We start from the raw sequence: 14,255 nt of genomic DNA on the forward strand, positions 1-14,255 counted from the left end.
TATAATACTTGTGTGTACGTATATGGAAGTTTACCTTAGTGCCCCCAATTTTTTTTTTTTTTTTTTAAAAAAAACCTTCCTGCCGCACTGCATTTAGACATGTGTAATGAGTCGTTTTTACTCTTCCTGCAGGCCTGTAGCCAGAATTTTATTTCGGTGGGGGAGCTCATTCCTAATGAGCAAGGGCCATCCAAAAATGAAACAATGCGGAGGGTAAAAGCCCTGAAAATGAATTTCTCAGTATATTACAAATTATTCTACAATATGTTTAATATTGTTAAGAAAGTAAAATTAATTACCACTATGCATTATTTAAATTAGATACTTGTATAATTTCGGGAGGCTTCAGCCCTCCTGGCCACGTGCCTGTCCTCCGGTAAAGGTGGAAATCTCTTACAAAGTTTCCAAGGATTGGATGTTAAATTTCATTCTGTCCTTTACGTTATTCTTATCAAGTGACAACGTCAAGAAGATTTTTCATGCATAAATGTATGTATTTGACTAGATACAGTAAACTTGTCTTCTTTTGCCGTTCTTCTCCACATAGTTTGTTATTAAGAGTGTTATTTTGCTTTATTTTACTTCGCATTTTTTTTTGCCACTTTTGGCTAATTTGCAAAGATGGGGATGAGTGATGATATGATGAAATTGATGAATGAACACTCACAAACATCCATGCCGAGGACGGGATTCGAACCCGGGACCCCTGGCGTCGTAGCGAGATCTGCTAATCACTCAGACACGGGACCGGCTGACTATGAGGGTTATTAATTGGGAATGTACAAAGGGAAATTCATGCCGACACTCGGACAGTGACCACTGTCTTATTTATAAAATGGGTATTTTATAATTCTACTGCTTAAATTAGTATGCGTATGTTAGTTCCTTTTGACAAGGATGAACATCCACTTATTTCATACCCAATGAGTAGACGTGAATTTCCTCTCGCAGCCCTTTCTTAAACTCGAAAATTGCACACGCTGAAAAGCTACGATTCAGAAGATATATACTTGAAGTTTTCGTTTAATTTTCCCCTCAATTTCGATGACATTTTTTGTTGCAATTCTGTGTTATTTTTCACGGTTTAGGGCAAAAATTTGATGTTATTAAATGCGTTTTAGTGTTCCTTCTACGCTTAAGATTTTTCACATTGCATTAGTTCTGGAAAATTGAGACAACGTTTAGTTTTAATGTAAAAAAAAATATTTAAGGCTTACCTTTGTGAGAAATGACCGAATTTCTTGTATTTGCAAAAGTATTTTATCTCATCGAACACTAAATATATGGTATATAAATAGATGTGTGTGTGTTTGTTCAGGCATAACACTCGAACGCCTGAAGCAATTTCAACCAACTTGGTACACTTATCACTTGCAATCTGGATAGAAATACTGGGGGTAAGACACCCCTGGCACCACTAGGGTAGGGGTGGGAAGGGAGTGACATATAAAAATAATCGAAAACCACCGATATTAGTATGGATTCCATAGTTTTCGGGGTCGATAAGATGAATAGTAACACTACGAATGCCATTCAAACCTCTGGCATCGCTATGGGTGAGGTGGGAAGAGGGTGACATGTATCAATAATCTAAAACGACCGATATTAATGTGGAATCCATAGTTTTCGGGGTCGCTAAGATGAATAGTGACACTACGAATGCCGATCAAACCCATGGCACACATAGGAGTAGGGTGGGAAGGGAGTGACATGTAAAAATAATCGAAGACGACCGATATTAGTGTGGAATCCATAGTTTTCGGGGTCGCTAATATGAATAGTGGCACTACGAATGCCGTTCAACTCCAAGTTCAACACCTATTGGTGTGGGGGCTGGGAGGAGGTGAAAAATATATTGTCAAAAATAATTTACAATATTGTCGAATCCATAGTTTTCAGAGTCGCTAAGCTAATTGGTGACATTCACGATGACATTTGAGAGAGAAAGAGAGAGAGAGATACTCGATTTCTCGATCACGACCAATAAATCACATGGGCAGTCTATTAAGTAATGCGGAGTGGATTTCAAATCGCCATGTTTCTCCCACGGACAACTTTAATAGAAGATTGGGATAAATAAATACCAGATCAACCCCAGGCAATCAGCTAGTATAAAATATAATAAACACAAAACAGCCAAACTGCAATAAATGAACAGTGACAAGCTCTTTAATCGATATTTCACTAATTAGGTTTGGTTTGGTTTGAGTTGCTGTTTTAAGTCCACTTTCTGCACAGTAAGGCTAATCGGGACTGGACCTATACTTTCAAGTGTGATCCGAACCACTTGTGCCTCCACCGGGTATCGAACCCGGGACCCCTTGATTGCAAGACAATGACTCTACCACTGCGCCATGGGGAGGTCCCTCACCAATTAGGCTAGATATAACAGAACTCATAGCACTTCAGGTAACGAACTCTCTTTTTGTAGAGAAGAAAGTTATTCCTAGTTTATATTGCATATTTCGTGGCGTCTTTAGCGTTAAAGTGCAACATTCGGTGTTATTCTTAGAAATAGCATGATTCACATTATTTCGCTATACCCTTGCGTCTAAAATTTGCCTCCTTAACCTACCCAAATACATTTTAAACACTTTATTGTGTTATCCGCAACTTTTCGGTGTTATCGTTAACACGAAAAATGCACATCCCTCGAAATAGATTAAAATAATATTGTCATATTAAGAAGAGAAGGATTGTAGAAGGAGGACAGGAAAAGTAGATAAGTAAATGATTGAAAGGAGAGAAAATACAAAAAGGCCAGGATAGCGAAGGACTGGAACTGATTTTTTTTTTTGGCATTAATGGTGAATTTTCAATCAGAACATAAGGACAAGTAAGTAATAAAGTTTTCATTTCTCTGCTCCTTTTAAATCAATTATTTCAATAACCAGTGGCGGCGATTGGGTTACAAAACTGGGGGGGGGGGCAAAACAGTTTACTTCCCCTTAATACATAAGGTTAGCATAGTGCGGGAGCAAAAGTGGCAAGAAGTGGGGGGCAACTGCCTCCCCTTGCCCAACCTAATCGCTGCCACTGTCAAAGACTAAATATAGGTCTCCTGCAACCTTTCCTGTGTTTTCGTTGTAGATATTTGTTGTGTTAACACGTACCTTTCATTTCTGTACTGAATTTGGTAAAATGGATAGAAGATTTGTAAAGATACCTCTTCAGAACAGAAAAATACTACCTTGTTATAGCTTAGTGTTTTAATGTGACTTGTTTATTCTGTGTAATATTTTTTTAAAAAAATGTAGGTGTTAGGTAATAATCTTTCACAAGATGGATATAACTGACAACTATGCAGCAATGGGTTCGAATTTCTAATTATATTTTATATACAGGTAAATTTCACCCTGCATATTGCAATATGGATGTGGAGATATTATACCACACATTCACAAGCTGAGCTATTTGTGAAGGAGGTGTTATCAGCAGCACCCTTCGCCAGTCTCCATATCACTCCAGCCGGTTTTGGACCAGAAAGAAGGGAAAGTAGTAAGATAGGAATAGTGCAGAAGGGTGTGAATAGGTGACGTGAAGAGTAGAGATAAAGCATTAAATAGACTATTTTTGTTCGTTAACCAATGCATAAAGGTCAGAATGTATCGTTACTGTATTAGAAACGTCAGCTTTGAGGGAGGGAAGGCAATGGACTTTCTGCTCCCCAAAATTACACATGAAGGCCACATACACCACACACACACACACATACACACACACTTGTCAGACTTGCAAACTTTAAAGATCAAAATCCCGGAAATTTCATTAGCTTTCAAATTCTCTAGATTAGAATGACCTCAATATCAGCTGTTAACAGCTTGTGGTCTTGCTGCTGTGAATACAAATATGGAATCAACTCCATCAAAACAATCTAACAACCTCAATTTGTAACAAAACAAAATAAATATAAGGATACGCAGACCCTTCTGAAGGCAAATTGCATAATGAAGCAAAATTGGTTGGAATAAAATAAAGAAGTCTTGAGACTTTGACGCAACAATGTGTTCAAAACTTTAAACTTTTTATTTCTCTCTCCTTCCACTTACTTAAACAATGGCGAGTCTTCTAATAATATTGTGAAGTTGAATTGTTTGGTTTGCAGTAACAGATTTCTTAGTTCGGCAAATGCATACAAGAAGAAAATATTAGGAAATATCATAACACTAAATCTCATCATTCCGGGAGAAAAGAAGGTTTTTTCCGGGAGACCGGGACAAAGAGTTTCATTCCGGGAAACTTCCGGATTTTCAGGGAGAGCTGGCAAGCCTCTATACTGTGCATATTCTGTTTCCCTCCATATTCGTCTTGGTCTTCCTACATGTCTCTTACCATCAGGTTTCCCAACAAGAATCCTGTAAACTCTTCTATCCTCTCTCATTTGTGCCACTAGGCATGCCCACCTAAGTCTTTCGATTTAATCATTCTAATAATATATGGACATGAATACAAATTGTGCAGTTCTAAATTATGTGACCTTCTCCACTCACCTGTCTCCTAATCCCTTTTAGATGCAAATATTTTCTTAAGGATTTTATTTTCAAATACTCATAATTTATGTTCCTCTTTGAATGTGAGGGAACAAGTTTCACATACAAAATAATACCTACAGGCAAAATTACTGTGTTTTGTATATTTTAACTTTTAGTCTCTAAGATATTATACGAAAAATAAAAGTTTATGAAGTGAAAAGTGAAAAAGGCAATTCCTGAATTAAGTCTGCTTTTCATTTCCTCTTTAATGTCATTTTCATTTACTTTTTACTCCTAAGTGCTTGAATTTGGAAACTGATTCAAGCGAGTTGTTATCAGTAATTAAATTTTGATTATTACCTATAATTATCCTGTGTTTCTAGAAACATATATATTCCAGATTGCTCATATACTGAAACATCTTTCTTCTGAATCAAGGGTTAATTACATTGCATGATTTATAGGCTACGTGTAGTGAGCGAATACGCGACCGAACATACCACCGACAAAACGTACCGACCACCTGACCGGCTACCTGCGAAGGGTCTGCTAATGATTTTTAAAATATTTGCGATGCGACAAAACGTACCACTTGATGGGACGGCAACAAAAATCATTTACGAAATTACGATTTCTCTAGTTTTGCTGATTTCCATCACACTTTATCCAGGCTATGGACTGGCAAAATTACTATATAATGTATATATATAGCTATTTTGGCCTGTTTAATGTCAGCTGTAGTTAAGCTGTCGTCCACATTTTTTCTTTTCTTTTATCTTTTCGTTTACTTTTTCGATCTTTATTTTAGTTATGTCAGTTCTAACCTAACCTAACCTAACCTAGCATAACATAACCTAACCTAACCTAGCCTACCCTCACCTAGCCTAACCTAGCATAACTTAACCTAACCTAACCTAACCTAGCCTAACCTAACCTAACCTAACCTAACCCAACCTAACCTAACCTAGCATAACCTAACCTTACCTAACCTAACCTAGCCTAACCTAACACAACCTAACCTAACCTAGCATAACCTAACCTAACCTAGCCTATCCTAACCTAACCTAACCTAGCATAACCTAACCCAACCTAACCTAACCTAGCATAACCCAACCTAACCTAACCTAGCCTAACCTAACCTAGCCTATGCTAACCTAGCTTAACCTAACCTAAACTTACCTAACCTAACCTTACCTAACCTAACCTAGCCTAACCTCACCTTTGTCGTGTAGGTTGCATAGAGTATCGTTGTAAATATTGGTAATTGGCGTGTCTTCCTCTCGAACCCTTTCCTTCAGCTGTTGCATACGCTTTTTCACATCTAACTGAGCATCATTCGGGAATCCACAACGGGTGGCAGCTAGCGCACCGTATTGGAATGTCTGACATGTTGAAGCGTTTTCCTTGAAGTGGTACGTTTTGTCGCGGAGTAAATATTTGAAGGTAGGTGTTTATCTGAGTGGTACGTTTCGTCCCGAAAACCCTAGTGGTACGTTTTGTCGCTGGTACGTTCTGTCGGGACACCAGAGTGAGCATATAAAAACTTAACAGCTCATCTTGTGCGCCATAAAAAAATCCATGTCTGTGAAAGAATTTCCGGACACAAAATTCTTCAGGATTTGTTTCTAAAAATACAGAATATGGATGCGGAAATAGGCTTCCTTGTACAAATCCTCCCCTCCTTCCCACACGCACACAAAAAAATCCCATGTAAGAGTGCGAATGGTTCTCAAGTGGACAGTAACCACATTTTGTTGACAAGCGGATTGAACTCGTTCATTGATTGGGCTAACCATCAATGCGCTCTCTTTACAAAGCGGTTTTTGTGGACATATAAGTGCCTTTCTAAACACACGGAATGGGCTCTATGAAGATTTACTACATGCAAATGCATACGACCATCACGCTTGCTAAAGGTCGTAACATCTCACAAGCGCTTTTGCATAGAGACAAGATCCACGAGAAAGAAAGTACAAGTACCAATTAGTTAACGCGAGTTGCCCATTTGGAGCAACAGACAGGCCAATGTTAGCCAACTGACTTTTAATCCTACCACCCCCGCAGTTATGTAATACATCTGACCTATGAAATCCTGCTGTGAGCACCATTAAACGGGATGAATTACTTGCACCCAGGATCATCCTTAAAAATAAACGAGTTTTTGCAAGCCAGTATAACCGTTAGGCACATATGTGAACAAGGATGTAAATGCCTTGCTCTCAAAGAACTGCAGATGTATATAATTTTGTATGCAATACCCATATCAGAGAGCATATAGAGAGTGATAAGGAAGCGTCGTTTCCTTTGATATTTCTGTCCCTCGCGTGGCGGGTAACGTGATTGGTGGACGGGATTCGCGCCTAGCAGAAACAGGTTTCACCAATGTTTGGCGCGTGCACTGTTGAAAGTCGATGCCGTAAAAGTGTTATTTGAAGGTGCACAATGCCGAGAAGAGGGTGCCCTTGGTGTTCTGCAATAAATTGCAAGAACAATCGAGGAAGAAAAGATGAACAAGGAAAACATAGAAGTTTCTTCCGCTTCCTAAAAGAACAAAAAAAAAAAAAGTTTCCTTCATATATTCATACACAGAACAGCATTTTCTAAAAGTCGTACAACGCTTAATTTTGATCGTTAATAACATAGAAACTGTTAAAAATATTCTCATTTTTTTCAACATTATAAAGATCCGTCCACTGGGCTGTTTTTAAAATCATTTCCCCTTACTTGTTTGTCGCTGCTATATAATATCGTCAAGAAATTAATGAATATAGCATCCAGAAGTGTATATTGATATTTTTTGTTTAACAAATCAATGAAATGAGATCTAACAAACAGTTCTTGTGGTGTGATATATTTCCTGTGATGATGTGAAACACCTGGTTTATGACTGTGCGTGCAAGGAGGGCGTGGGGCAGTAGGGTACCGTTTCTTCATCATCATTCCTTTATCATTTACAATAATTTATTCTAATTCAGTCAGGTTTAACTTGAATGTCTCTAACTTGTATACCCGTTACTGCAGTATTCAAGAGACGGCATTTATTTTTATTTGGGCAATATGAAATGTGTGCTATTTTATCAGGTTAGGAGCAATGAAACAATGGAAAGTTCAAATTTGACCGCAGATATGGGTAATATACAGGGTGTTTCAAAAGTAATTGCGCAAACTGACACAAGTGAAAGTATATGATAATAGAAGCAAAAAAGTCTCAGTAAACATTAGTCTGCAAACGAACCGTTTTCGAGATAATCGCGAATGTGTTATTACAAGCTACCACTGACTTCATTGTTTGTAAATGTCGTCCTAGTTGGTAAAATGCTAATAATACGTAGGGGAGACCGAGGCAAGTTGATACAATTTGAGAGTTTCATTTATTTTATTTTTTATGTTGCTAGCAAGAAAATGAAACTTGTTACTACTCGATAGCTTAGCTCCTTACCTTTATAGAAAGCACATATAAATTTCACAGATATAATTTGTAAGCTCACGAGAACCTAATTAGTAACGCACAACACAGCGTGTCAACTCGCCCCGTCGTGGGGCAAGTTGATTCTGGTATGGGGCAATTTGAAATAGGTTCATTACGATGTGATATGATTTGGATAAATCAAAAACAAAAGGCAATTTTGTGTTTTCGCAGGAATAAACGAAGACTGGGTGTGTCTGTCGTCACCACTTGGATATTTGGAGTGACGTGGAAGTAGGAGTATCCATCACTGCCCCATTCAGCAAAGGAGCAAAAAGGTCACACGTATGGATGCACCACTCCACGAATGCACCATCGAGGAACAGCGTGCCGTAGTGCGCTTTCTGTGGTCGGAGATTGTGAAACCGACAGACATCCACTGTCGGCTGTTAGCGTAGTATGGAGCAAGCACCATGACTGAACGAAAGGTGTATGAGTGGGTGAACCGCTTTAAAGCGGGACGTACAAGTGTAACGGACGAAAGTCGAAGTGGATGCTCAATAACATCCCGCACAGTAGAAAACGTTCAACGGGTGGATACCATTATCAGGGACGATCGAAGAATCACAATAGCACAAGTGGCGGAGCTCTTGGACATCAGTTTTGGATCATCATATGCAATAGTGCATGATGAATTAGGGTACCATAAAGTTTGTGCGAGGTGGGTACCCAAGGAACTCACAGCTGCGCATCAGCAGCAGCGTTATGAGTTATGAAGCCGATTCCAGTATCTTGGAACGAATCGTGACAGGAGACGAAACATGGGTTCACCACTGCGAACCATAGAGTAAGCGGCAAAGCCTAGAATGGAAACATCCGTTGTCCCCTGTACGCAATAAATTAAAACAACAGCCGTCCTGTAGGAAATTGATGCTAACGCTGTTTTGGGATGTGATGGGACCAATCCTGGCGGAGTTCCACCCATATAGTGAAACTGTGAATAGTGCAAGTTATTGTGCGGTCCTGCAAGACAAACTGAAACCTGCAATTCGTCACAAGCGACGAGGACTGCTGTCTAAGGGGGTGCTCGTACTCCACGATATTGCCAGGCCTCATACAGCAAGAGCAACAGTAGACACTGTGCACAGGCTTGGCTTTGAGTTGCTTCCCCATCCTCCGTACAGCCCTGATCTGGCGCCATGAGATTACCACATCTTCTACCCTTTGAAGGAGGCGCTACGTGGTCGTCGGTTCAGGTCAGATGACGAGGTCCAGCAGGCGGTGCAACCAAAAACCTTCTTCGCGGACGGGATACAGAAGCTGATTGCACGATACCGAAAGTGCATTGCCGTGCAGGGGGCATATGTGGAAAAGTGATATGTGTAGTTCTTCTTCTTGAGTGGAAATAAAGATGTTACTTGAAAATTGCTTTTACTTTTTGATTTACCTGATATAAGACGAAATACAAGTAAATAATTTTGAATTAAATTTTAGTATTTAGGAAAAACATAAGAACATTAAAAAAAATATCGTATGCTTGTATTCTGTCTTATGTAATCAAACTATCACATCGTTATCAAGCTACTTCAAATTAGTCACTATCACTTTCTGATATGCACATATCTGATTCACAAAGAACACAGGTGTACACGTACCCACATTTTAAATGAGCCCATCTACTGCAGGAAATGCATTTTATTCATTTTTCACCAGGCTTAGAAGATAGAAATGGTTCGAGGCACACTAAACACAAGCTGTCTTCATCTTCTGACTCTGACTGAATTATTATTTATTCATTTTCACCAGGCTTAGAGGATGGAATTGGTTCGAGGCACATTTTACACAAGCTGTCTTTATCTTCTGACTCTGACTGAATTATTATTCTTCAAATATTTCCTGTTTGGTCTATTCTTCTTTTGCCCTAGAGTTTCTTTTTCGGTCAGTCCATTATATATTTTATTGCTGTTTTTTGCTGACTCCCTTTTTCCAAAGAATAATAAACTCTTTTATAACTCTTTCTGATTTCAATAACTTATTGTTAACTCTTGTAAGAGCTCTATTTTCTAATCTGTTCTTTACTGGTGCGTCTGTAAGAATTGATCACATCATTGGTTGTTTCCCTTTTCGATTGGCTTTTCGTTCTCCAGCCTTAGGGTGGGTATGTAACTCTTCTGGGCTTACTAATTCACGAAGCATTTCTTAAGTGGCACTGCTGGCGGACGTTGCTTCTAATCCATGGATTTTGATTTCAGATACTCTACTTTCATCAGATAAACGATCTTGCTCATGTTCTTCAGTCGTTAGTAGATCAGTTACGACGGAACATGGTAAATAATCTTCTTCAGTAAAAATATCTGAATTGAATGGTATGATTCCTGGTGCTTGAAAGCTTTATATAATATTTTTTGGTGTTAAAGCATTGGGTAGTGAACTACTAACGACTCCTGGTGTGTCGTATATATTAAAGGTTATCCAACTGTCAATTGATGCAAAATGAAACTTCTTAAAAGGTCCATAAACTGACCTGTCCAGGGGTTGGAGTCTGTGGGAAGTTTGAGGTGAAAATGACAACAGTGGCAACGGTTACAGCTGTGCCCCTCTCTGCTGTCGTTGCCTTGACTTCTTGACGTGCACCCTTTTCTGAAAAGATTTTCCCAGGGCGCTGAATAGTGTGAATACCGGTTTCGTCGGTGTTCCAAATATCTTTGCTCTAAAATTTGTACTTATCCAGAACTGCTTTTAAGTTACAGAAGAATATGTCCACGTTGTGTCGGATGAAACTAGTACAGTGAGAAAAAGGATTAGTTGCAGATGCAAAATGTATTTTGTTGCAGAAAATTTCTTACTGATAAACAAAGTTTCGTTACTCCTACAGTGCAACTGTTTACAGAAACAATTTGGTTGAGTTCCATTAACAAAACTATTTGTTTCAGCTTATTTCGTTTCACCGAAAGATTACATAGCGTAGCGTAACAGAAGAACTTCCCTTAGGTACAGATGATTTTCCTTTCAGAAGTCTTACTTCTGCTGCCAACTCGTCGCCTGACATTTTGAATGTTCTAGCTTACACGGCTATTTCTTCATCCTTTACATTCAAGTCAACCAGAATTCCCATGGCACTGATGACCCCAACAGTTTCTTGACGAAATCTCTCATCAATACCACAAACAACTGAGTCTAAAAGAGGATAATAACAATAAATTCTCATCTCCGCTTCCTTTGTTTCATACAAATACAGCGAGCTGACTAATTCATCAAGAGTCTTTGCAATTTTGCGCCTCTTCACTGGAGGAATTGAAATCTCCAGACTATCACGGATCTTAATAGCTTCTTTGAAGAGTTCCACGAATTGAGATTAATTTCTCATGGATTGCACAGCATTGCGAAGCGATCTGACAGTAGATAAAGCCGAAAGTAGATTTACATCTGGACTTTGGAGTAACTTGCTAGCCTTCACGATCATTTGCAGAGTAGTTCCTTTTCACTGCAGAAACAGCTTCAGCACGACACGCCCATCTCGTTGTTGACAAAGGAGGTGGGATTCGGGGATAAACTCAGCAAGTTCAATATTTTGAATAATCTCTACTTTTAATAATTTTGTCCTGGAAAAAGAAAGATGCGCTAATTATTTTCTCTCTTATTGAAATATCTGTATTTAATTCTCTTTGATAAAGCAGCCATTAGGGTGTGCCTAGGGACACCCGGCAGACCCCGTAGCTACGCCTATGGTTGAGCATGATGCAGGAAGCAAAATATCATAGGTGCCGGAAGTACAGGGAAGCATTTCATGAATGATTGGCCAGTACTACAGCACAAACTGGGATATAAATTGGTAAGCATTTGTCTAATTTAGTTTCTGCAAAAATTGAAAATAAGTAAAAGTGCACAATTCTTTGTACAAATTATTCATTTTTTGAGAAAGTAGTTTAAAAGTAGGAATTGACAGATCACCAGAAATTCATCTCTAGATATAATAATAATAAATTTTCTTTATTAAGCGGGCAAGGTTCAGCCAAGTTCTGCTCTGCCTGGTTATCTGCCCATGTGTGGGTGTGTTAAGATTTCTGTAACATTAAAAACTACGTACATATTTTCCTCTTTCAAATGTACAGTTAATATTTTCAATCATTACAAGGCACTTCATTTTTCTGATAGTTGTTTCAGTTTTTCTAGCTCTACTTTATGGACAAACAGGCTAATTGTAACTGCAGCTGTAGTTTAAAGAGGAAATCAAACTATTGTTATGTGCCGTCATAATGAGTGGAACATGTGAGGCTCACACATTGCATGCTACACATATCTATCTTTCCCAAGAATTTCATTTGCCTATTTTCTACTGTTGTATACAGTATTTTCAATTTATTGATAGGTATTAACAATATTGGCCAAGGGATATATTGTGACCATACTTTTATGATATAAAACTTTTGTAATGTTATCATATTGACAATCATGTCTACAGTACATATTCTCTCACTGATACCCCACAAATTGCATGTATGTTGTAATTTTTTAGATACACCATGAGCTTATGAAAAGACAAGGAAGTAATTGTGTAATTGTGTAGCACAGAATAGTAGAAACTGCCTATTTCCACCACCTCGAAAATCCATATTGGAAACTTCGCCTCATATTTTTGCTGTGGTGCAAGTTAATGAAAAATGAAATAATCATATGCTCAGGTTGATTGCTGCAGGAGGTCAATCAATGATATATTGTTGATATCGCAGTATGGTATAAAAGCACAGGATAAATTTTATAAAAATAATGCAACTACCATAAATAAAATGATTGTCCATTGTTTGTTACATAATTTTTGCAAACAATAACTAGCTAAATAACTCTACATGGTGAAGCGGCGAAGATACATATATTGGCCATTGCTTCTTTCTCTGATTTAAGTGCCGTAAAGTAACTGTAAAGTAACTTGAAGCATTACTTCTGCTGAAAAAAGTAACTCTAGTTACAGTTACAGCTACTTGATTTTAAATGTAACTAGTTACAGAGCTGTTACGTGTAACTGACTTACTAGTGTGTATCAAAAAGTAAGGTGAATTTTCGATTTATTGAAAAACGTGCATAGAAAAAAAATATGAAACTGTGGTATGTTTGACACATGGTATCACACTAAAATTCGACAAAGGAACCACTGCCTTCGTAGGCATATCGTGTGAGGTGGGTCAGGGAAATGCCCATTCGGTGGTGTTTTTGGTCCTCACTCAGATTTTGGGCACCCAGCGCGCACACACTTTCCTGAAGCCAAGTTGGTCATGGACGATACTCCTCACTGAACCATATGAGATGTTCGATGCATCAGCAATGTCATGCAGCCTGACTCTTCTGTCTTCGCGAATCATCGAATCCACGTCTCACACATTGCTGTCGGTGATGGACGTTGCTGGTCTGCCACTTCTGTCATCATCTGGCACACTACTCCTACCAATTGCAAATGAGTTACACCACACATACACTTCTTTCTGCGACATAACACTTTCTCCATAGACCTCCAACAATTCTCGCTGAATTTCAGATGGTTTCTTTCCCTTGACCCGTAAAAAACGAATAACACTGCGCACCTCCTCCTTGGAGTAATGTTCAAGTCGTTGCGCTATCTTTGAATTGCTCTAGGTACCAGACGGATTGACGTAGAAGACTGTAATTGCCGTCAGACTTGCATCACCTTGGTAACTGACACATACAAAAAAAAATAATTAGCTACACGAAAAACTCTGGGTTTTACAGACAAATTCACCTTACTTTTTGATACAACCTAGTAATTCGAAATACTGGTCATAAGCAGGGCTGGGAATAATATTTGCTAACAAGTGGCTTTATGTGTACATATGTATAGACTAAAAATTGGCAAAATTTAGACAAACACATGCGTAAAATTACCCAAAACGATGCAAAGAAGACTTCTTTATAATGAGTTTCTGATTTGTGTGATTTCAAATAAAATAAACAATTTATTATATGTATTTCATTGCATTAATGCTTAAAAATGAGAAGCGACCGAAAACAAACTTAACCTAATCGAATAGGTGAGCTTGCAAAACCAGCTTGTTGTAAACTTAAGATATGTATTTAACAGTAGAATAATATGAATAAGTAGTATTTTTTACATGGTTTTTATTAACTGATAGTTTTATGAATAAGTTAGCAAAATATTTTTAACTTCTAACTAGGGCTTAGCCGATACCGATACCAGCCGATACTTTTTTCCGGCATGTTGGTCTTTCACGAGATCTACAAAAATCCTGCATGACATTTTCATGCAGTGTAATTATCTTGGATATTATGCAAAATTCAAACTTTCTTAATAATTATTAAGAAAAGCTGTATTTTTTATTATATAACATCAATTTTAATATGCTGAT

The sequence above is a fragment of the Lepisma saccharinum genome, chromosome 18 (genome assembly GCF_977018435.1).
Source record: "Lepisma saccharinum chromosome 18, izLepSacc3.1, whole genome shotgun sequence".
Taxonomy (NCBI): domain Eukaryota; kingdom Metazoa; phylum Arthropoda; class Insecta; order Zygentoma; family Lepismatidae; genus Lepisma; species Lepisma saccharinum.